This window comes from Capra hircus, chromosome 6, assembly GCF_001704415.2.
Source record: "Capra hircus breed San Clemente chromosome 6, ASM170441v1, whole genome shotgun sequence".
NCBI lineage: Eukaryota > Metazoa > Chordata > Mammalia > Artiodactyla > Bovidae > Capra > Capra hircus.
In genome coordinates, this window is record NC_030813.1 from 25,382,692 (window position 1) to 25,406,246 (window position 23,555).

Below are 23,555 nucleotides of genomic sequence, written 5' to 3' on the forward strand. Positions count from 1 at the left end.
GAGAGCCACTTGTCTAGAAACCTTTAAAACAAAGGCAGAATTGTAAGAAAAAAAAAAAAAAAGAGTCAGACATGACTGGGTGACTAAACAAAAACAGCATATAACTATAAAATTTAAAAAATAAAAAACTAAAAAAAAAAATAAAACAAAGGCAGAAATGTAATTCAAATTATTTTTCTAACTTAAGTGTTTATAAAATCAAAAACATCTTATTAATAGCCTTGCTAGTAACTAGTCTTCCCGGTAACATAAAAATGCAACCCAACAAAAAGTCCCAGATTGTGGCACATGTTTTGATTTCATTTGTTTCAGGTTTCAGGAGCAGAGATATGGCTTTAAATTTGTGTCTGATTTTATGGCCAAAAAATGATTAATATGGATCATTAATAACTCATGTGTTGCACAGAGAACAAATTCAGGAAGGAATTGACTAGCATCATTCAGGAAAGAGCTGAGTGTTAATATAATGCTCTCCACCAACAAAGAAAGGGGGGCTTCAATTTGAACTAAAATTGAAGTAACAATATATATCAGTGTTACTTTCTTAGATGACCTCTATTATAAATGATCACAATAGCTTGTTTTATTCCCATTTTATACAAAAATAAAACATTTTTCTTTCCTATAGATTTATGTATTCCTGATACAGAATGTTCAAATGAGGGGGTCCAGACTAATAAATCTTCAGGTGAATATATATGTCTTCACCACATGCAGCATAAAATTATATAAGCAGTGATTGCACTCTTCTAATCACTCACTTCTTTGGTGCCTTCAGATGATCCCTTCATAGTTCTCTTAACCAGACAGAAAAAAAGTAATTAGAATGCAGATAAGTTCTCATGTCTAGGCAAATCTTCTGAACCATAGCTCCAAAGATTTTTAATCTGCATTTAAACTTAAGAGAACCCATTTTGAAACTTTCCATAGCTGATCTGACATGTAAGAACACCTTCAAAGCTCTTTTGAGTGATGAGTGCTGGGAGAGGAGGAGGGTCAAAGAAGAGGAGTCAGTACCCATTTCAGTTCTTAAACACAGGAACTATTAGTTTTGCAATTACTGTAATAGTCTTGGGGCTTCCCTAGTGGCTCAGAAAGTAAAGAATTTGCCTGCAAAGGTGGAGACCCCGGTTTGATCTCTGGGTCAGGAACATCCCCTGGAAAAGGAAGTGACAACCCACTCCACTATTCTTGCCTGGGAAATTCCATGGACAGAAGAGCCTGGCAGGTTACAGTCCATGGGTCACAAAGAATCGTAGCAGCCAAGAAAAGTATTATAAAGTAAGACATGGAAAATCTGTATTTATTTCTACCTTGAGATTTTTCCGCTTATTCTGACTTGGTTGCAGTTACATGGGAGGACGACATGCAGTGAAGACAGACAAGCAGATCCAGGATGCATATCTCAGTGTGAAAGCTAGAGAGTTACAAGGTTCAGTTCAGTTCAGTTCAGTTGCTCAGTCGTGTCTGACTCTGCAACCCCATGAATTGCAGCGCGTCAGGCCTCCCTGTCCATCACCATCTCGTGGAGTTCACTCAGACTCACATCCATCGAGTCAGTGATGCCATCCAGCCATCTCATCCTCTGTAATCCCCTTCTCCTCCTGCCCCAGTACCCCCCAACACGCCGCCCCCCACCCCCCAGCATCAGAGTCTTTTCCAATGAGTCAACTCTTCGCATGAGCTGGCCAAAGTACTAACAGTTTTAGCTTTAGCATCAGTCCTTTCAAAGAACACCCAGGACTGATCTCCTTTAGAATGGACTGGTTGGATCTCCTTGCAGTCCAAGGGACTCTCAAGAGTCTTCTCCAACACCACAGGTCAAAAGCATCAATTATTTGGCACTCAGCTTTCTTCACAGTCCAACTCTCACATCCATACATGACCTTTGACTAGAGGGACCTTTGTTGGCAAAGTAATGCCTCTGCTTTTGAATATGCTATCTAGGTTGGTCATAACTTTCCTTCCAAGGAGTAAGTGTCTTTTAATTTCATGGCAGCAATCACCATCTGCAGTGATTTTGGAGCCCAGAAAAATAAAATCTGCACCTGTTTCCACCGTTTCCCCATCTATTTGCCATGAAGTGATGGGACCAGATGCCATGATCTTCGTTTTCTGAATGTTGAGCTTTACGCCAACTTTTTCACTCTCCTCTTTCACTTTCATCAGGAGACTTTTTAGTTCCTCTTCACTTTCTGCCATAAGGGTGGTGTCATCTGCATATCTGAGGTTATCAATATTTCTCCCGGCAATCTTGATTCCAGCTTGAATTTCTTCCAGCCCAGTGTTTCTCACGATGTACCCTGCATAGAAGTTAAATAAGCAGGGTGACAATATACAGCCTTGATGTACTTCTTTTCCTATTTGGAACCAGTCTGTTGTTCCATGTCCAGTTCTAACTGTTGCTTCCTGACCTGCATATAGTTTTCTCAAGAGGCAGGTCAGGTGGTCTGGTATTCCCATCTCTTTCAGAATTTTCCACAGTTTATTGTGATCCACACAGTCAAAGGCTTTGGCATAGTGAATAAAGCAGAAATAGATGTTTTTCTGGAACTCTCTTGCTTTTTCAATGATCCAACTGATGTTGTCAATTTGATCTCTGGTTCCTCTGCCTTTTCTAAAACCAGCTTGAACATCTGGAAGTTCACGGTTCACGTATTGCTGAAGCCTGGCTTGGAGAATTTTGAGCATTACTTTACTAGCATGTGAGATGAGTGCAATTGTACAGAAGTTTGCGCATTCTTTGGCATTGCCTTTCTTCAGGATTGGAATGAAAACTGACCTTTTCCAGTCCTGTGGCCACTGCTGAGTTTTCCAAATTTGCTGGCATATTGAGTGCAGCACTTGCACAGCATCATCTTTCAGGATTTGAAAGAGCTCAACTGGAATTCCATCACCTCCACTAGCTTTATTCATAGCGATGCTTTCTAAGGCCCACTTGACTTCACACTCCAGGATGTCTGGCTCTAGGTGAGTGATCACACCATCGTGATTATCTTGGTTGTAAAGATCTTTTTTTGTACAGTTCTTCTGTGTATTCTTGCCACCTCTTAATATCTTCTGCTTCTGTTAGGTCCATACCATTTCTGTCCTTTATCGAGCCCATCTTTGCATGAAATGTTCCCTTGGTATCTCTAATTTTCTTGAAGAAATCTCTTGTCTTTCCCATTCTGTTGTTTTCCTCTATTTCTTTGCATTGATTGCTGAAGAAGGCTTTCTTATCTCTTCTTGCTATTCTCTTGAACTCTGCATTCAGATGCGTCTATCTTTCCTTTTCTCCTCTGCTTTTCGCGTCTCTTCTTTTCAAAGCTATTTGTAAGGCCTCCCCAGATAGCCATTTTGCTTTTTGGCATTTCTTTTCCATGGGGATGGTCTTGCTCCCTGTCTCCTGTACAATGTCATGAACCTCATTCCATAGTTCATCAGGCACTCTATCTATCAGATCTAGTCCCTTAAATCTATTTCTCACTTCCACTGTATAATCATAAGGGATTTGATTTAGGTCATACCTGAATGGTCTAGCTGTTTTCCCTACTTTCTTCAATTTAATTCTGAATTTGGCAATAAGGAGTTTGTGATCTGAGCCACAGTCAGCTCCCGGTCTTGTTTTTGTTGACTGTCTAGAGCTTCTCCATCTTTGGCTGCAAAGAATATAATCAATCTGATTTCAGTGTTGACCATCTGGTGATGTCCATATGTAGGGTCTTCTCTTGTGTTGTTGGAAGAGGGTATTAGCTTTTGGCCTGCTTCCTTCCCTATTCCAAGGCCAAATTTGCCTATTACTCCAGGTGTTTCTTGACTTCCTACTTTTGCATTCCAGTCCCTATAATGAAAAGGACATCTTTTTGGGTCTTAGTTCTAAAAGGTCTTGTAGGTCTTCATAGAACCGTTCAACTTCAGCTTCTTCAGTGTTACTGGCTGGGGCATAGACTTGGATTACTGTGATATTGAATGGTTTGCCTTGGAAATGAACAGAGATCATTCTGTCATTTTTGAGATTGCATCCAAGTACTGCATTTTAGACTCTTTTGTTGACCATGATGGCTACTCCATTTTTTCTAAGGGATTCTTGCCCACAGTAGTAGATATAATGGTCATCTGAGTTAAATTCACCCATTCCAGTCTATTTTAGTTTGCTGATTCTTAGAATGTCGATGTTCACTCTTGCTATCTCCTGTTTGACCACTTCCAATTTGCCTTGACTCATGGACCTAACATTCCAGGTTCCTATGCAATATTGCTCTTTCCAGCATCGGACCTTGCTTCTATCCCCAGTCACATCCACAACTGGGTATTGTTTTTGCTTTGGCTCCATCCCTTCATTCTTTCTGGAGTTATTTCTGCACTGATCTCCAGTAGCATATTGGGCACCTAATGACCTGGGGAGTTCCTCTTTCGGTATCCTCATTTTGCCTTTTCATACTGTTCATGGGGTTCTCAAGGCAAGAATACTGAAGTGGTTTGCCATTCCCTTCTCCAGTGGACCACATTCTGTTAGACCTCTCCACCATGACCCGCCTGTCTTGGGTGGACCCACAGGGGCCCAAGTTACAAGGTACTCACGTTCATACAGCCAGCGACTGCATCTCTGAATTGAAGAGACTCATGGAAATAACAGAAGCCAGAATTCTCCTTTGGTCCTGCTCCAATGCATAAATAATGATCAATTAATTATGTGTGTTGAGGGATGGGTATATGTATGTGTATATGACCCACAGACATACAAATATAAACATTTAAAAATGCTATGAAAAGATAAAGTGATTAAGAACAATAAATGTTCAGTTCAGTTCAGTCACTCAGTCATGTCCGACCCTTTGCGACCCCTTGAATCGCAGCACGCCAGGCCTCCCTGTCCATCAGGAACTCCCGGAGTTCACTCAGATTCACGTCCATCGAGTCCGTGATGCCATTAGCCATCTCATCCTCTGTCGTCCCCTTCTCTTCCTGCCTCCAATCCCTCCCAGCATCAGAGTCTTTTCTAATGAGTCAACTCTTCACATGAGATGGCCAAAGTACTGGAGTTTCAGCTTTAGCATCATTCCCTCCAAAGAAATCCCAGGGTTGATATCCTTCAAAATGGACTGGATGATTTTATAAGTATCTGAAATATTATTTTAATAAGGTCTGTCTAGTCAAGGCTGTGGTTTTCAGTGGTCTTGTATGGATGTGAGAGTTGGACTGTGAAGAAAGCTGAGAACTGAAGAATTGATGCTTTTGAACTGTGGTGTTGGAGAAGACTCTTGAGAGTCCCTTGGACTGCAAGGAGATCCAACCAGTCCATCCTAAAGGAAATCAGTCCTGAATATTCATTGGAAGGACTGATGCTAAAGCTGAAACTCCAACTCTTTGGCCACATGATGTGAAGAACTGCCTCATTAGAAAAGACCCTGATGCTGAGAAAGATTGAAAGCGGGAGGAGAAGGGGACGACACAGGATGAGATGGTTGGATGGCATCACCGACTCAATGGACATGGGTTTGGGTGGACTCCGGGAGTTGGTGATGGACAGGGAGGCCTGGCGTGCTGCCGTCCATGGGGTCACAAAGAGTCAGACAGAACTGAGTGACTGAACTGAACTAAGCAGCAGGAGGAAACAAACTACAAGTGTCCGATCTTTTTCTCTTAAAATTCTGTGTTGCTATGACAACACCTGGTTCCACCTGAACTTAACTTTTCTTAAACCTTGAGCTGACCAATTGATTTTTTTAATGGAAATAGTTTTCTTAAGCTATGTTAATGAAATTATATATTTGCTTTGGAACTTACCTTTCTTCAAAATGGTTCCACCTAAGACTAACTTTTGGCTGATAGTCGCTCAACAAACCAGTATTCATATCAATTGTTTTATGGTTGGGGGATGACACACCTCCTGCCATCCTATCTAAAAAATGCATTTTGTGGGTGAGGGGCCTGGTGAAACTCCCTCAGCCTTGAGGTGTCACTCTTATCTGATCAATAACGGTCTAACAGACATAAAATAGCTTGCTAAAGACTAGCAAGGAGGCATTCTCCATCCCCCTTCTGATGTCTATGTCAGAATCTTTCTCTGTCCCTTTTCACTTTAATGAAACTCTGCTACACAAAAGCTCTTGAGTGATCAAGTCTTTGGTCCTGAAGCTAAATCTTCTTCCTTACAGATCACAAATCCAACACCTTTCACCATAAGCTATCATGGTGATGGTTGTGTGATGTGAACTATTAAATGCCACTAAATTGTATATTTCAAAATGGTTAAGGTAGTAAATTTTGTTATATGTATTTTACCACAATTAAAAAATGTTTTACAATAATGACTAGAAAATGCTTTCATTGTGGTATACATAGAAAGTGCCCCGCAAATAATAAACTTTATGCCTGCTATGTCATTAAATTTCCTGAATGGAGGCCCATAATGGTCCCATTATGTCACGAGTTCCTTTCTGGGGAAAAGAAAGCATGTGGTGATATGAAATCATCACAATTTTTACAAAAGGAAAAATCTGGAATGTTTGAATCATTGTGGCTTTGTTTTCCAACTATAATTTTTTTTCCTATTCTTCCATTTAACCAAATCTGAACTATTCTCAGTAGGAGTCAAGACAACTCAAATTGTTAGCTGCATCCTGACCTTACAAACTTTCTACTTAATCTGAGCCCATGTGTAGCCACATCCCTCAATGCCATATTTACCACATCCAAAAATTTTCTCCAATCACTGGCAGCTTCAGATTGCAATATTTCTCCAAACTTGATTACCCTTAGATTTTTTTATCTGCATGACATCTCTAGCTAGTGTTTACTCTGAAAAATAATACATTTTAATTGAGTTCACTAAATAAAATTATTTGTTGAATTGTATCATGCTATTAATACCTGTAGTTGTAGGACATTACACATTTCTTTGCAGCATTCAGAAAATGACAATAAACGTGAAAATTTGTGAAGAGAGGAAAGATGGAAAAAAGAAATGTATCTCACAGATTAAGCATATTCATTTTGGCTGTCTATAATTTATTTTCTACATGGCTTCTGATCTCTGTCTTAAGAGTAGAGTTCTTTATAAGTCATTAAGGAAGAATTCTAAAATCTGGAGATGTAAAATTATTAATATGCAGCTGAAGTTTTCAGCTATATCACACTGCAAGATATGCAATTATAAACTAATTATTCATTAATTCAACAAACATTTATTGAGTGTGTACTGTGCCTCCTCTGAACCAAGTTACTTCTTTCTTATAAGGTAGCACATAGGGACAGCACATTCTTGGTTTAAAAGCAAGTGGCTTTCTATAAAAGATTTCTTAGGTGCTAATTTATGCAGCAGACAGATTGTAAAACCAAATGATTTTGAGCCTGGGTCAAAATAGGCTTATGTTTCAGCTTCAATACTCCCTGTGTGATTCCGGGTCAGTTTACTTCACTGCCCAGGCTTCAGTCTCCTTATCTGTTCATTGTACACAATAAAACTCTCAGCCTCAGAAATCTTTAGAATGGAATGTGATCATGCACAACGTCTGGAACATGGCAAACATGCTAGAATTGTTTTTTGTGTTTTTTTTGTAAACACGGAAGAGTACTTTCAGTTCAGTTCAGTCCCTCAGTCATGTTCGACTCTTTGCGACCCCATGAACTGCAGCACGCCAGGCCTCTCTATCCATCACCAACACCTGGAGTTCACTCAGACTCACGCCCATCGAGTCAGTGATGCCATCCAGCCATCTCATCTTCTGTCATCCCCTTTTCCTCCTGCCCCTAATCCCCCACCCCCACCCCGCCAGCATCAGAGTTTTTTCCAATGAGTCAACTGTTCACATGAGGTGGCCAGAGTACTGGAGTTTCAGCTTTAGCATCAGTCCTTCCAAAGAACACCCAGGGCTGATCTCCTTTAGAATGGACTGGTTGGATCTCCTTGCAGTCCAAAGGACTCTCAAGAGTCTTCTCCAACACCACAGTTCAAAAACATCAATTCTTTGGCACTCAGCTTTCTTCCCAGTCCAACTCTCATATCCATACATGACCACTGGAAAAACCATAGCCTTGAGTAGATGGACTTTGGTGGCAAAGTAATGTCTCTGCTTTTGAATATGCTATCTAGGTTGGTCATAACTTTCCTTCCAAGGAGTAAGTGTCTTTTAATTTCATGGCTGCAATCACAATCTGCAGTGATTTTGGAGCCCCCCAAAATAAAGTCTGCCACTGTTTCCACTGTTTCCCCATCTATTTACCATGAAGTGAAGTGATGGGACCAGATGCCATGATCTTCGTTTTCTGAATGTTGAGCTTTACGCCAACTCTTTCACTCTCCTCTTTCACTTTCATCAAGAGGCTTTTTAGTTCCTCTTCACTTTCTGCCATAAGGGTGGTGTCATCTGCATATCTGAGGTTATCGATATTTCTCCCAGTAATCTTGATTCCAGCTTGTGCTTCCTCCAGCCCAGTGTTTCTCATGATGTACTCTGCATATAAGTTAAATAAGCAGGGTGACAATATATAGCCTTGACGTACTTCTTTTCCTATTTGGAACCAGTCTGTTATTCCATGTCCAGTTCTAACTGTTGCTTCCTAACCTGCATACAGGTTTCTCAAGAGGCTTTGCTCAAAGCACAAAGTGCCGCGCACAAGCTCTGAACGTGCTGGTCATGGCTGGGAGAGGAGAGCTTAGCGCCAGCCCTGAAATCCAGTTCCCTACCCTGCTCTGAGGCTCATCCATTTCAAACAGCCAAAAGATACTGCAGGGACATGTTGGACCTGGAGGGTATTATGTCAAGTGAAATACATCAGGCAGAGAAAGAAAAGTACTGCATGTTACCACTTATATGTGGAATTTAGAAGATAAAGCAAGCAAATGAATTTTTAAATAAGAAATACAGTAATGAAATTAAAAATCAGCCTAAGGATCTCACAGTGATTCTGTTCTGGATTCCAGACTTCCCATCTCACCCCCAATATAGTTACCTGGAAAACATTCTTCCTCTAGTGTGTCCAGCTGAAATGCAGCTGATATGCACAAGTTCCCCAGGATCACACAGACAGCCGGCAGCAAAACCGGTACCACGTTGAGAAGAACTGAGCGAAGAGCCGCATCAGCCTGAGAATGCTGACAGCGCCACAAAAGTCAGACTTGGATGCGTGAGCGATTTCTCTCTCACACTTCTAGTCCCTCATCTGAGTAAGAGAGAAAAAAAATGAGAAATGTTTTCTGAGTTCCTTGGGGAAATTCAGGATGGACGAGCTTATATCAGATCACCAACCAACAAAATAGCAAAGGGGAGGTGATACCATGACTTCTTCCAGTTTGTAAATCTAATTACTATCAATTCCTATCAAGTGATCTCTCTGAAGGTGAGATCTCTGTTAGAACTCAAAACCAAGTGCTTCTCAACTGCTCTCCTGGCTCTGAGAAGAGACATTTCATTCATCAGAAGTGCTATGCATTCGATATTTAAGTGTTCATTAAAAAGGTTGAAAGAGCATTGTCTGTCACTGGTATATCCACATTAGATATTTTACAAATATTAATAAGTTAGGGTGATAGTTTATTCCTGATTTTTTTAATTAAGGAAAAATTACTATAGTGTGTGAATAGAGAAAAGAGGGGAAATGATTATAGCTTTTTTTTTTTTTTTAAAGACAGCTAGTTATAGAATATCTAAATTTGTCAAAGGGATATATTGGGTGGGTTTTATTTATTTATTGGAAGGTAATAGAGGATTCAACATTGTTTTAAAAATGATGTTGCTAATCCAGTTCTCCCAATTCTCTCCTAAAAAGAGAAGTGAAATGAAGTGAAAGTTGCTCAGTCTTATAAACTCTTTGCGACCCCATATAGTCCATGGGATTCTCCAGGCCAGAATACTGGAGAGGGTAGCCTTTCCCTTCTCCAGGGGATCTTCCCAACCCAGGGATCAAACCCAGGTCTCCCACATCGCAGGCGGATTCTTTACCAGCTGAGCCACCCGGGAAACCCAATTTTCCTCTAAAGAGATTTTTATTCCCGTCACAAAGTTAAAGTGCCACATTCACCACTAGGTGGCGGCAACATGCTATTCACAGACTTGCCCATGCTCCGGTCAGCTAGGGCAGGAAGAGCTGGAATGGAAGCCTTCAGAAAGAGGAAACTGCTGTGGCCATTCTATTTCCTAAACTAATAAACCATTTAGAAGGGTAAAACTCAGTGAAGACTTATGTATAGCCCTTTCGATAAGATACTCTTGATAAATTGGAACATTTGCAATAGATTGCTTCCACTAGCAAAACTGACCTTCTACATCTTGGCCTAACTGACCATGTCAGAAGTCAGTAGGCTGAAAAAACACATTCAAAAAAAGAAGTCAGTAGGCTGAGACTCCCCTCTCCCCCACCAGAGAATACTGAGTTTATTAATATCTGGCACTAGGACTCTATATCGGAATTGAAGAAACAACTCCCACTTATAGTCTATGGCTGGTTCAGTTCAGTTCAGTTCAGTTACTCAGTCGTGTCCAACTCTTTGCGACCCCATGAATTGCAGCACACCAGGCCTCCCTGTCCATCACCAACTCCCGGAGTTCACTCAGATTCACGTCCATCGAGTCCGTGATGCCATCCAGCCATCTCATCCTCTGTCGTCCCCTTCTCTTCCTGCCCCCAATCCCTCCCAGCATCAGAGTCTTTTCCAATGAGTCAACTCTTCACATGAGGTGGCCAGAGTACTGGAGTTACAGCTTTAGCATCATTCCTTCCAAAGAAATCCCAGGGCTGATCTCCTTCAGAAATCCTAGGGTAAATCATAGCCCTAAAATTGTCTAACTATTTGCTTTCTTTGAAGACTGATACGATTGGTCCCTGTGTGGCTATGGAGCAGAGGAGAGTCACAGAGTACAGCAGGGCGGGGGGGGGACCTCTACTCAGGGTAATACCTTGCTCCTTGAGGTGAGGCTGATAGCCCAGGCTGAATATCAGAAGCACTTGAATAGCTTTGTGAAAATTCTAAAGCTCTGTAATACAGCCTACAGTTTGTTTTAAAAAACCTTTCCTGGTAGGTTGATACACAGTCTAGGTTGGAAAAAAAAAAAATAGCAGTGGAGCCAGGCTTCCTACAAGACTTGTTCAGTAGCCAGAGGGTGCTAACTGTTCTTCCAGCCACCTGGTTCCTGTTCACACTGGGTTCACACAAGTCCTGAGTTTTAAGCACCTCCACCTTGGCCTGAAATGTTACAATATTGAAGACAGACTTGACAGTTCCACTGCTGATTCATGACCAGCTGGATATTCTTTTCTTATTTTTGGCATAATAATGGTAACATAACACTTGACATTAATTGAACAGTTACATGTATTCTAACCATCCCATGAGATAGGAACTACTATTATCCCTATTTCACAGATGAAAGAACTGAGGTTTAGACAGAAGTCTGGGATACACTACAGAGTTCAGAAATGCAGAATCATGACCAGAACCCAGTTGTTTAAAACCAAAGCTTCTGTCCAGCCAAACCTTCATAATGCGTTTCTGTTAGCTATGATGGAAGGCCTCATGGAAGAACCTGATTGATGACTATAACTATACACACACATTAAACAAAATCTAATGAAATTTGGAAGTAATAATAGTGGGAGTGTAATAACCCTTGTATTATTTCTAGCTCTAGCAGGAAATGAGCTTCCCAGGTGGCACTAATGGTAAAGAACCGGCTACCAATGCAGGAGACATAAGAGATGTGGGTTTGATCCCTGGATTAGAAGATCCCCCAGAGGATCTTGGATCATGGCAACCCACTCCAGTATTCTTGCCTAGAGAATCCTGTGGAGAGCCACAGTCCGTGTGGTCACAAAGAATCAGAGACTGCAAAATCAAGTTAGTATGCACATATGCACACCAGCAGGAAACAGATGCTATCTCCAAGCTGAATTACTGAGAAGACTTCAATAGATTATAAAGTTGCAGACAGCATTTTTTTTTTTTTTCAAGCAGCAAACAAGAAGTGGTCTAGTACTCTGAAGTTAGTAGGGGGAAGAGATGGGGAATGTTTATGGAACTGAGAAAGAGAGAGGGGTGGCTACACAGAGGGGCTTCCCAACTATAGCTCTGGCCTTTGGTAGCAGGACCCACAGGGAGGCACCTGGGAGATAAACCCTCAACCTACTCTGCCTTTCTTCTGCTTATGATCCCCACTTGGCCAAATCCCAACCAGAGGGCAAGAGAGTCCTTCAACTAAACCAGCTAGTGAGCCTTCCCTGAGGACAGAGCAGGAGGAGGGGGAACCTTGGAGAGTAAACAGTTTATACCTGGAAGATTTGTATGCACTTAAACTATGTCTGTAGGCAGTCAGTTGACAAATAAGTATTACACTCCAAAATAATGATTAGCAATCAAAAATAAACAGAACTACCCTAATAACTACCTATTACAAGGTACATATTAATTGCATTATCTTTAAAACACTCCTTCAAGACATGCCTCATTTCCTGGAGCTCGGAAAACTGTGGTAACTAGGTCAAGGTTTATGGCTAGTACCCAGCCAAGCTCAGTCACTAATCCCAAAGCTATGATTTGCTTTTCCCTCTAAAACACTGAAAATGAACCAAACTGAAAATGGAGAAGGCAATGGCAAACCACTTCAGCATTCTTGCCTTTAGACTCCCATGAACAGTATGAAAAGGCAAAAAGATAAGACACAAAAGATGAACTCTCCAGATCAGTAAGTGCCCAGCATGTTACTGGAGAAGACTGGAGAAATAACACCAGAAAGAATGAAGAGATGAAACCAGAGTGAATACAATGCCCAGTTGTTGATGTGACTGCTGATGGAAGTAAAGTCTGATGCTGTAAAGAACAATATCGCACAGGAACCTGAAATGTTAGGTCCACGAATCAAAGTAAATAGGAAGTGGTCAAACAGGAGAAGCCAAAAGTGAACATTGACATTTTAGGACTCAGGGAACTAAAATGGACTGGAATGGGTGAATTTAACTTAGATGACCATTATATCTACTACTGTGGGCAAGAATCCCTTAGAAGAAATGGAGTAGCCATCATGGTCAACAAAAGAGTCCAAAATTCAGTACTTAGGTGCAGTATCAAAAACAACAGAATGATCTCTGTTTGTTTCCAAGGCAAACCATTCAATATCACAGTAATTCAAGTCTGTGCCCTGATCAGTAATGCTGAAGGAGCTGAAGTTGAATGGTTCTATGAATCCCTACAAGACCTTCTAGAACTAATACCCAAAAAAGTTGTCCTTTTCACTATAGGGAACTGGAATGCAAAAGTAGGAAGTCAAGAGATACCTGGAATAACAGGCAAATTTGGCCTTGGAATATGGAATGAAGCAGGGCAAGGGCTAACAGAGTTTTGCCAAGAGAACGCACTGGTCATAACTAACACTCTCTTCCAACAACACAAGAGAAGACTCTACACATGGACATCACCAGGTAGTCAATACCAAAATCAGATTGATTATATTCTTTGCAGTCAAAGATGGAGAAGCTTTGTACAGTCACAAAAACAAGACTGGGAGCTGACTGTGGCTCAGACCATGAACACCTTATTGCAAAATTCAGGCTTAAATTACAGAAAGAAGGTAAAACCACTAGACCATTCAGGTATGACCTAAATCAAACCCCTTATGATTATACAGTGGAAGTAACAAATAGATTCAAGGGATTAGATCTGACAGACAGAGTGACTGAAGAACTATGGATGGAGGTTCGTAACATTGTACAGCAGGTAGATATCAAAACCATCCCCAAGAAAAAGAAATGCAAAAAGGCAAAATGATTGTCTGAGGAGGCCTTACAAATAGCTGAGAAAAGAAGAGAAGCAAAAGGTAAAGGAGAAAAGAAAAGATATATCCATTTGAATGCAGAGTTCTGAAGACTAGCAAGGAAAGATAAGAAAGCCTTCCTCAGTGATCAATGCAAAGAAACAGAGGGAAAGAATAGAATGAGAAAGACTAGAGATCTTGTCAAGAAAATTAGTGATACCAAGGAAACATTTCATGAAAGATGGGCACAATAAAGGACAGAAATGGTATGGACCTAACAGAAGCAGAAGATATCAGGAAGAGGTGGCAAGAATACACAGAAGAACTATATAAAAAAGATCTTCATGACCCAGAAAACTATAATCGTGTGATCATTCACCTAGACCCAGACATCCTGGAATGTGAGGTAAAGTGGGCCTTAGGAAGCATCACTGCAAATAAAACTAGTGGAGGTGATGGAATTCCAGTTGAGCTATTTCAAATCCTAAAAGATGATGCTGTGAAAGTGCTGCACTCAATATGTCAGAAAATTTGGAAAACTCAGGAATGGCCACAGGGCTGGAAAAGGTCAGTTTTCATTGCAATGCCAAAGGATGTTCAAACTACCACACAATTGCACTCATCTCACATGCTAGTAAAGTAATGCTCAAAATTCTCCAAGCAAGGCTTCAACAGTTTGTGAACCATGAACTTCCAGATGTTCAAGCTGGATTTAGAAAAGGCAGAGGAACCAGAGATCAAATTGCCAGCATCCACTGAATCATTGATAAAGCAAGAGAGTTCCAGAAAAACATCTATTTCTGCTTTATTGACTATGTCAAAGGCTTTGACTGTGTGGATCACAACAAACTGTGGAAAATTCTTCAAGAGATGAGAATACCAGACCACCTTACCTGCCTCCTGAGATATCTGTACGCACTTAAGAAGCAGCAGTTAGAACTGGACATGGAACAATAGACTGCTTCCAAATAGGGAAAGGAGTACATCAAGGCTGTATATTGTCACCCTGCTTATTTAACTTATATGCAGAGTATATCTTCTGAAACACTGGGCTGGATGAAGCACAAGCTGGAATCAAGATTGATGAGAGAAATATCAATCACCTCAGATATGCAGATGACACCACCCTTATGGCAGAAAGCTAAGAACTAAACAGCCTCTTGATGAAAGAGAAGAGTGAAAAAGTTGGCTTAAAACTCAACATTCAGAAGACTAAGATCATGGAATCTGGTCCCATAACTTCATGGCAAATAGATGGGGAAACCATGGAAACAGTGTCAGACTTTATTTTGGGGGGCTCCAAAATCACTGAGGATGGTGACTGCAGCCATGAAATTAAAAGATGCTTACTCCTTGGAAGAAAAGCTATGACCAACCTAGACAGCATATTAAAAAGCAGAGACATCGCTTTGCCGACAAAGGACCATCTAGTCAAGGCTATGGTTTTTCCATTAGTCATGTATGGATGTGAGAGTTGGACTATAAAGAAAGCTGAACACCAAAGAATTGATGCTTTTGAACTGTGGTTTTGGAGAAGACTCTTGAATGTCCCTTGGACTCCAAGGAGATCCAACCAGTCAATCCTAAAGGAAATCAGTACTCAGTATTCACTGGAAGGACTGATGCTGAAGCAGAAGCTCCAATAATTTGGTCTCCTGATGTGAAGAACTGACTCATTGGAAAAGACCTTAATGCTAAGAAAGAGAGAAGGCAAGAGGAGAAGGAGACAAGAGAAGATGAGATGGTTCAATGGACATGAGTTTTAGCAAACTCATAGAGAGGGTGAAGGACAGGGAAGCCTGTTGTGCTGCAGTCCATGGGATCACAAAGTCAGACATAACTGAGCAACTGAACAACAAAAAGGATAGGAGGAAGGAAATATAGTTAATATTTTCAGATGAATTCTTACGTTTTTAGAATGGATCATTGAAATATATGGCTTCCCATGTGGCACTAGGGGTAAAGAACTCACCTGCCAATGGGGGAGACCTAAGATACACAGGTTCAATCCCCAGGTTGGAAAGATTCCCCTGGAAGAGAGCATGACAACCCACTCCAGTATTCTTACCTGGAGAATCCCATGGACAGAGGAGCCTGGCAGGCTACAGTCCATAGGGTTGCAGAGTCAGACACAACTGAAGCGACTTAGCACACTTGCATTCAAATATAAAAGTAATTTATGTTGCTTAGTCTAATTCCATTTTTCTCTTTTAAAGGAACTATTCCAACTTCATGGTGCACTTGAAAAAGTTGATAATTTGTTTATCCTGATGAATAATCTTATATCACCTAATTTGTTTTGTTGACTTTCACATTTCTACTGGGGTGCATGGAGAGGGGAGGAGCAGAATCTGCATTTTCATGGTGGCTGTGCCCAGTTCAGTTCAGTCGCTCAGTCGTGTCCGACTCTGCGACCCCTCGAATCGCAGCACGCCAGGCCTCCCTATCCATCACCAACTCCCGGAGTTCACTCAGACTCACATCCATCAGTCAGTGATGCCATCCAGCCATCTCATCCTCGGTCGTCCCCTTCTCCTCCTGCCCCCAATCCTTCCCAGCATCACAATCTTTTCCAATGAGTCAACTCTTCGCATGAGGTGGCCAAAGCACTGGAGTTTCAGCTTTAGCATCATTCCTTCCAAAGAAATCCCAGGGCTGATCTCCTTCAGAATGGACTGATTGGAGATCTCCTTGCAGTCCAAGGGGCTCTTAAGAGTCTTCTCCAAAGCCACAGTTCAAAAGCACCAATTCTTTGATGCTCAGCCTTCTTCACAGTCCAGCTCTCACATCCATACATGACCACAGGAAAAACCATAGCCTTGACTAGACGGACCTTAGTCGGCAAAGTAATGTCTCTGCTTTTGAATATACTATCTAGGTTGGTCATAACTTTTCTTCCAAGGAGTAAGTGTCTTTTAATTTCATGGCTGCAGTCACCATCTGCAGTTATTTTGGAGCCCCCAAAAATAAAGTCTGCCACTGTTTCCACTGTTTCCTCATCTATTTCCAATGAAGTGATGGGACTGGATGCCATGATCTTCGTTTTCTGAATGTTTAGCTTTAAGACAACTTTTTCACTCTCCTCTTTCACTTTCGTCAAGAGGCTTTTTAGCTCCTCTTCACTTTCTGCCGGAAGGGTGGTGTCATCTGCATATCTGAGGTTATTGATATTTCTTCCAACAATCTTGATTCCAGCTTGTGTTTCTTCCAGTCCAGCGTTTCTCATGATGTACTCTGCATATAAGTTAAATAAGCAGGGTGACAATATACAGCCTTGACGGACTCCTTTTCCTATTTGGAACCAGTCTGTTGTTCCATGTCCAGGTCTAACTGTTGCTTCCTGACCTGCATACATATTTCTCAAGAGTCAGGTTAGGTGGTCTGGTATTCCCATCTCTTTCAGAATTTTCCACAGTTTATTGTGATCCACACAGTCAAAGGATTTGGCATAGTCAATAAAGCAGAAATAGATGTTTTTCTGGAACTCTCTTGCTTATTCCATGGTCCAGCGGATGTTGGCAATTTGATCTCTGGTTCCTCTGCCTTTTCTAAAACCAGCTTGAACATCTGGAAGTTCATGGTTCACATATTGCTGAAGCCTGGCTTGGAGAATTTTGAGCATTGCTTTACTAGCATATGAGATGAGTGCAATTGTGCGGTAGTTTGAGCATTCTTTGGCATTGCCTTTCTTTGGGATTGGAATGAAAACTGACCTTTTCCAGTCCTGTGGCCACTGCTGAGTTTTCCAAATTTGCTGGCATATTGAGTGCAGCACTTTCACAGCATCATCTTTCAGGATTTGAAACAGCTCAACTGGAATTCCATCACCTCCACTAGCTTTGTTCATATTGATGCTTTCTAAGGCCCACTTGACTTCACATTCCAGGATGTCTGGCTCTAGATTAGTGATGACATCATCATGATTATCTGGGTCATGAAGATATTTTTTGTACAGTTCTTCTGTGTATTCTTGCCACCTCTTCTTAATATCTTCTGCTTCTGTTAGGTCCATACCATTTCTGTCCTTTATCAAGCCCATCTTTGCATGAAATGTTCCCTTGGTATCTCTAATTTTCTTGAAGAGATCTCTCGTCTTTCCCATTCTGTTGTTTTCCTCCATTTCTTTGCATTGATCGCTGAGGAAGGCTTTCTTACCTCTTCTTGCTATTCTTTGGAACTCTGCATTCAGATGCTTACATCTTTCCTTTTCTCCTTTGCTTTTTGCCTCTCTTCTTTTCACAGTTATTTTTAAGGCCTCCCAGACAGCCATTTTGCTGTTTTACATTTCTTTTCCATGGGGATGGTCTTGCTCCCTGTCTCCTGTACAATGTCATGAATCTCATTCCATAGTTCATCAGGCACTCTATCTATCAGATCTAGTCCCTTAGATCTATTTCTCACTTTCACTGTATAATCATAAGGGATTTGATTTAGGTCATACCTGAATGGTCTAGCTGTTTTCCCTACTTTCTTCAATTTGAGTCTGAATTTGGTAATAAGGAGCTCATGATCTGAGCCACAGTCAGCTCCTGGTCATGTTTTTGTTGACTGTATAGAGCTTCTCCATCTGTGGCTGCAAAGAATATAATCAATCTGATTTTGGTGTTGACCATCTGGTGATGTCCATGTGTAGAGTCTTGTCTTGTGTTGTTGGAAGAGGGTGTTTGCTGTGACCAGTGCATTTTCTTGGCAAAACTCTATTAGCCTTTGCCCTGCTTCATTCCGTATTCCAAGGCCAAATCTGCCTGTTACTCCAGGGGTTTCTTGACTTCCTACTTTTGCATTTCAGTCCCCTATAATGAAAAGGACATCTCTTCTGGGTGTTAGTTATAAAAGGTCTTGTAGGTCTTCATAAAACTGTTCAACTTCAGCTTCTTTAGCGTTACTGGTGGGGGCATAGACTTGGATTACTGTGATATTGAATGGTTTGCCTTGGAAACGAACAGAGATCCTTCTGTCATTTTTGAGATTGCATCCAAGTACTGCATTTCAGACTCTTTTGTTGACCATGATGGCTACTCCATTTCTTCTGAGGGATTCCTGCCCATAGTAGTAGATACAATGGTCATCTGAGGTAAATTCACCCATTCCAGTCCATTTTAGCTCGCTGATTCCTAGAATGTCAGCGTTCACCCTTGCTATCTCTTGTTTGACCACTTCCAATTTGCCTTGATTCATGGACCTGACATTCCAGGTTCCTATGCAATATTGCTCTTTACAGTATTGGACCTTGCTTCTATCACCAGTCACATCCACAACTGGGTATTGTTTTTGCTTTGGCTCCATCCCTTCATTCTTTCTGGAGTTATTTCTCCACTGATCTCCAGAAGCATACTGGGTACCTAATGACCTGGGGAGTTCCTCTTTCAGTATCCTATCATTTTGCCTTTTCATACTGTTCATGGGGTTCTCAAGGCAAGAATACTGAAGTGGCTTGCCATTCCCTTCTCCAGTGGACCACATAGAGTGTGAACTCAGGTTGGGCTTCTGGAAGCCAAGATTTAAAACAAAAACAAAAACAAAAAACAAAAAAGGCAGAATATGGTGTGACTATGGCATGATTCAGGCTATCCCCAAACTTGATTACCTTTTTGAAAGGTATCAAGTAGTAGAAGAAATCTGGAGCCAGCACATTTCCTTTAATTCCTGCACCTAAATTCATTTCTTAGATGGGTTGGTGAGTCCTGACCTTGCACAGAACAAAGACAGGCAGGAAGGAAGAGAATTTGTCTGGGGAGTTGGATGTAGGAAAGCCTCAGACCCCAAAACATGTAAAGAAGGGAACTCTACTTGGGGTACCCAAGTTGTATGATGCAATTAATGGGGAGACAAGGCAAAGACTGATGAAATGGAGGAGATATGTGAATAAATCTGAATAATTGTATCTGGGAGTAGCCATAGGCAAAAACCATTCTGTGGGATTGCTTGTCTCTGAGGCTGTGTTAAACTGTGCCCCTGTCCTCTGAATTAATGCAACACTCCTTGTTTAACATTCTTACTACATTTTTTATGTGACTATGCCTTTTTTTTTTTTGACCATACTTTACATGTCTTTTATTTTGCATGTAGTGTGATGAGAATGAATATCTAAATGAATGAGTGGAATGAAGGGATGATGAAGCATCTTTGCAGACACGGGCAGAGTGGGAAGAGGTGTGAAGGGGAGTCTGAAGCAGTGATCATGTTTCACTTCACAGCATGATTGTTCATCAGCCAACTCCAGCTTTCTGGTTTTATTCTTCTGGCTTAAATGCATGTAACTCTTCTCTCAGAGCCTGCTCCTCAGAAGAAATTCCTCTTCCTCAATCACTGTCCTTTATCCCAAGGCTCTTCTCTTCCTTGGTTGTCATGCCAACACTGCCCCAAGTCTCTCATACTTTATTTTTCTAACTCTGCAAGAACATTATTTTTTATGAGATGTGATAATTGAGAAGCAAATGGGAAATTAGATTAACTGCTTAGGAAGTTTCTTAGTGTGTTTATTATTACTTCAATTACTTACTGGGTTGGAAAAAAACAGAAATCATATTTTATTTCCAAGAAAGGATTTTTATATTTAAATCTCCTAAGAACAAGAGTCTGTAGGGTATTTGGAGTCCAGATGCATGATGATTATAGAAGAGAAGGTTAGATTCATGGCTTTCAAACTTTCTTTAGCCATTGAACCCTCCCCACTCTTTTCTTCTGCTGAGAACTTAATAAAAAACATTTTAAATCTGCTTTTAGATGATTAGAAAAGGTAGCACTCCAGACATACTGCCAGTTAGTGGGGTAGGTTGCAACCAGGCTGAAGGAGGTACTATGGGATCACTGGCTATCTGATTTTAAGTGAATATTATAATATACATTGATGGGGGATAATCCACTGATGGTTAGAAATGGTGGTCTGGAGAAAGTTTGGATTTAAATTCCACTGCTTCCTAGCTGTGTGACATTAGGTCAGTTCCTAACCTCTCAACACCTCAATTGACTCGTTTCTAATATGGGGATAATAATGTCAGCCACTACATAAAGTTATTTTACTAAACTAATATAATGCATGCAAAGCACTTAGCACTATATCTGGCATACAGTGAGCATTCAGTAAATGTTAGCTAATATTTTTATAATTGTATCTATTAACAGCCTGAATTGATTTTTATCCATGCACAGTACGGGAAGTTTGCTGCCCAGCACAGCTCCACACTGTTGTGACACCTTTAGTCCAAGTCCACCAGGAATGCACTGTAACAAAGGTTTGGATTTATCTGCCTGTTGTGGTAAGAGATAGTGTGTCATCAGGAACATGAGCCATCTTAACAAGAGGATGCTAGAAAAAATTTCTGAGATTTGGGCTTCTGTTAGGTGAGTCTCAGGAGGGTGTCAGGAAGTGGAGCTTTGTCCTGGATTGAATGCTGTCAGGAAACAGAAACAATTCTGACTGAGCATTTCAAAAACATTTATCAGGAATAACATCTATCAAGACAACACTCATCAAGGAGGCAACAGGAATGAATCTGCTGTAATTGGTAAGGGAGCAGTATCCATTTCAACCAGCTGCTTTAGTTGCCTTTCCTGTGCAACAAGTCGTCCCCAATTTTAGCAGCTTAAAGAACAACCCTTTATGACCTCACACGAAAGAATCCACCTGCCAACACAGGAGACGTGAATTCAGTCTCTAGGTTGGTAAGATCCCCTGGAGTTAGTAAAGGCAGGAGAAAGAAAATGGAGAAGGAAATGGCAGCCCACTCCAGTATTCTTGCCTGCAAAATCCCATGGACAGAGGAGCCTGGCGGGCTACAGTACATGGGTTTGTAAAACAGTTGGACACGACTTTAAACAATGACAGCAGTTTCTGAGGATCTGGAATCCAGGAAGGCTTAGCTTGGTGGTTCTGGCTCAGGGTCTCTCTTGGGGTCTTCTTCAAACTGTCAGCTGGGGTTGCAGTCCCTGAAGACTTGACCAGGGTCAAAGTCCAGCTTCCAGTCTCACATGCACGGCTCCTGGCAGGGAGCTTCAGGTCCTCTCCTGAGGCTGTTCAGTACAGGTCTTCCCTTGTGACCCAAGACAGAGAGCATGGAAGGAATATATTCCAATGACTTTTATGGTTTAGTCTCAGAACTACACTTCATCACCTCCACCTCAGCCTATTCCTTAGAATCAAGTCACTGACTTACGTGCTTAGTTGCTCAGTCGTGTCCAGCTCTTGTGACTCCATAGACTGTAGCCCAGCAGGCTCCTCTGTCCATGGGATTTTGCAGGCAAGAATGGTGGAGTGGGTTGCCATTTCCTTCTCCAGGGGATCTTCCTGACCCAGGGATCGAACCCAGGTCTCCTGCATTGCAGGCAGACTCTTCACTGACTGAGTTATGGGGGAAGCCCAATCAAATCACTATGTCCAACTTACTCAGGGAGAGGGGAAGCTCCACCTCCTCAAGGGAAGTGTATCCAAAAACGTGTGGACATGCTTTTTAAATAACCAAAGTAGGAAAGTAGAATGTTTGGTCATTTTTGTGATTTGAGCAATGTTCTTAGTGTGTGTGCATATATATGCGTGTGTACATCTTCTGGAGTGGCTGGGCTTTGTCACCCTATTTATTCTTTAAAAAAATTTAGGGTTATTCAGATGAGACAAAAAAAATTATTGATAACCTATTCTATTCTAAGTTTCTTGGAACAGAGAGTACCTCTTAATCACTTCAGTACCCTCCACCAATATCCCAGCACCTATACCGTAGTAGAAACCAACAAAACCTCACTGGATGTGTGGAAGATTCACTGAGTGCTGGGATAACTGAATGGCTATTTATACTGGTGACATTTGTGACTTAAAAAGGAGATTTGGCTGACCTGAGTTTCCAAGACTCCGATTTGATTTAGTTCTTTCGTTTCTCAGCTGCCCAGTCAAGCCATCCTGATTGTAAAACTAGTCAAGCACTTACGTCCTTCGTGTTCTTCTAGCTGCTGGAGGGAGGTTCCACTCTTACCATGACTTAGCTCTTTCTGAATGCTTGTTTGATTTGCTACTTTTTGAATAGATTCCCCTGTTTGAATTTGGCAAGAAAGGTTTCTTAGGAGGTGTTAAAATGAAGTCTTGGTAAGACAACTCAGGACAGTCCCCATCCTGAGCCCTGGGATATCTAAAGCAGAAAAAGCTTTCATTTAAAAAATTCTTTTTTTAGTTGTTTTGTTAACAGGCTGTCTCTGGGTTAAAATTTGTTAGCATTAAATTGAAAACTGGCTGATAGAACTTGTTTTAATACAGTAGTTGAATGTCAGTGCTGTTGTTGCAGCATAAGAAGGTAGTCAGCTTTCGGCTTTATACTTAAAAGGATTCGTTTGTGAGTGAGTGTTTCCGAGTGTGTCGCAGCCCCTGAATCTGTGTGGTGGGTCACCCTGGAGAACTTCAGTGGCCAAATTTCAGCTCATCTGTCCCTTTCAGTGTGATCACAATTCACTGCCCCTTCCTCCCTGGAGCTCAGCTCCTCATGCCACAACACCACCCCCAGACACCCAACAGGCCACTGAGAGAACACACACCTGCCCTCTGGTCGTTGTTGTTGTTCAGTCACTCAGTCATGTCCAGCTCTCTGTGAGCCCATGGACTGAGGCACACCAGGCTCCTCTGGCCTCCACCATCTCCCAGAGTTTGCTCAAACTCATGTCCATTGAGTCAGTGATGCCACCCAACCATCTCAGCCTCTGTCATCCCCTTCTCCTCCTGCCTTCAATCTTTCCCAGCATCGGGGTCTTTTCCAATGAGTCAGCTCTTCGCATCATGTGACCAAAGTATTGGAGTTTCAGCTTCAACATCGGTCCAGGCCCGATCTCCTTTAGGATGGACTGGTT

At 41.5% G+C, this 23,555-nt stretch overlaps 1 protein-coding gene across 5 annotated transcripts in view; it reads right to left on the reverse strand.

The window, feature by feature from the left end:
• The window catches only part of C6H4orf17 (chromosome 6 C4orf17 homolog), a 94,150-nt gene that overhangs the window by 33,534 nt on the left and 37,061 nt on the right, over positions 1-23,555 (reverse strand). For 3 of the 5 annotated variants that reach the window (XM_018049282.1, XM_018049279.1, XM_018049278.1), the window contains exons 2-3: positions 8,938-9,147; positions 4,564-4,640 (exon numbers count right to left, since the gene is read on the reverse strand). The gene's annotated coding sequence lies outside the window, so the exon portion shown is untranslated. Of the gene's footprint in view, positions 1-4,563; positions 4,641-8,207; positions 8,247-8,937; positions 9,148-23,555 lie in introns of those variants that run through there. The other 2 variants (XM_018049281.1, XM_018049280.1) reach the window with 2 other exon arrangements.